This window comes from Leopardus geoffroyi, chromosome X, assembly GCF_018350155.1.
Source record: "Leopardus geoffroyi isolate Oge1 chromosome X, O.geoffroyi_Oge1_pat1.0, whole genome shotgun sequence".
Taxonomy (NCBI): Eukaryota; Metazoa; Chordata; class Mammalia; order Carnivora; family Felidae; genus Leopardus; species Leopardus geoffroyi.
Window position 1 is genome coordinate 71,872,431 of NC_059343.1, and position 2,361 is coordinate 71,874,791.

Consider the following 2,361-nt stretch of genomic DNA (forward strand, 5'->3'; position numbering starts at 1 on the left):
ACGAACAATGAAGCAACAGAAAGATAAATCAAGGAATCGATCCCATTTACAATTGCACCAAAAACCATAAAATACATAGGAATAAATCTAACCAAGGAGGTGAAAAATCTATACACTGAAAACTAGAGAAGCTTATGAAAGAAATTGAAGAAGACCCCAAAAAAAATAGAAAAAGATTCCATGCTCCTGGAGAGGAAGAACAAATATTGTTAAAATGTCAACACTACCCAAAGCAACCTACATATTCAATGCAATCCTTATCAAAATAACACCAGCATTCTTCACAGAGTGAGGACAAATAATCCTAAAATTTGTATGGAACCAGAAAAGACCCCAAATAGCCAAAGCAATCTTGAAAAAGAAAACCAAAGCAGGAGGCATCACAATCCCGGACTTCAAGCTGTACTACAAAGATGTAATCACCAAGACAATATGGTAGTGGCATAAATACAGACACTCAGATCAATGGAACAGAATAGAGAACCGATTAATGGACCCCCAAAAGTATGGCCAACTAATCTTTGACAAAGCAGGAAAGAATATCCAATGGAATAAAGACAGTCTCTTCAGCAAGTGTTGCTGGGAAAACTGGATAGCGACATGCAAAATAATGAACCTGGACCACTTTCTTACCCCATACACAAAAATAAACTCAAAATGGATGAAAGACCTCAATGTAACACAGGAAGCCATCAAAATCCTCGAGCAGAAAGCAGGCAAAAACCTCTTCTATCTTGGCCGCAGCAACTTCTTACTCAACATGTCTCTGGAGGCAAGGGAAACAAAAGCAAAAGTGAACTACTGGTGAACTACTGGGACCTCGTCAAAATTAAAAGCTTCTGCACAGAGAAGGAAACAATGAGCAAAACTAAAAGGCAACTGACAGAATGGGAGAAGATATTTGCAAATGACATATCATATAAAGGGTTAGTATCCAAAATCTATAAGGAACTTATCAAACTCAACACCCAAAAAACAAAGAATCCAGTGAAGAAATGGGAAAAAGTCATGAATAGACACTTCTCCAAAGAAGACATCCAGATGGCCAACTGATACATGAAAAAATGCTCAGCTTCACTCATCATCAGGGACATACAAATCAAAACCACAGTGAGATACCACATCACACCTGTCAGAATGGCTAACATTAACAACTCAGGCAACAACAGATGTTGGCGAGGATGCGGAGAAGGAGGATCTCTTTTGCATTGTTGGTGGGAATGCAAGCTGGTGCAGCCCCTCTGGAAAACAGTATGGAGGTTCCTCAAAAAACTAAAAATAGAACTACCCAATAACCCAGCAGTTTCACTACTAGGTATTTATCCAAGGGCTACAGGTGTGTTGTTTCAAAGGGACACTTGCACCCCCATGTTTATAGCAGCACTATCAACAATAGCTAAAGTATGGAAAGATGAACATAAGTGAAGGGAAACAAAAAATAATATAAAAAGAGGGAGGGGGACAAAACATAAAAGACTCATAAATAATGAGAGCAAACTGGGGGTTACAGGACGTGTGGGAGGGGGGATGGTCTAAATGGGTAAGGTGCACCAAGGAATCTACTCCTGAAATTATTGTTGCACTTTATGCTAAGTAATTTGGATGTAAATTTTAAAAAAAATAATAAATAAAATTAAATTATAAAAATAATAATAATAAAGGGGACAGTCCAAAAGAAGATATAACAATTTTAATAATGTGCACCCATTATGGAAGCACCCAAATACATAAAACAATTAATACCAAACATAAAGGAACTAATCAATATCAATACAATAATGGAAGAATACTTTAACACTCCACTTACACCAAAGGACAGATTATCTAAACAAGAAAATCAACAGGGAACCAGTGGCTTTGAATGGCACACTGGACCAGATGGACTTACAAATATTCAGAACATTCCATCCTAAAATAGCAGAATACACATTCTTTTCAAGTGGGCATGGAACATCCTCCAGAATAGATCACATATTAGGCCACAAAACAAGCCTCAATAAATTCAAAAAGAATTCAAAATCATACCATGCATTTTTTTCTGACCACAGCACTCTGAAACTAGATGTCAACCATAGGACAAAATCTGTAAAGACCACAAATACATGGGATTAAATAACATGCTACTAAACAATGAATGGGTTGAGCAGCAAATCAAAGAAGAAATAAAAAATTACATGGAAACAAATGAAGATGAAAGCGTGGTGTTCCAAAATCTTTGGAATGCAGCAAAAGCTGTCATAAGATGACTTTATAGGAATAGAGGTTTACCTCAAGAAACAAGAAAAATCTCAAAACAACAACTTAACCTTACACTTAAAAAAGCTAGAAAAAGAAGAACAGGGGCGCCTGGGTGGCGCAGTC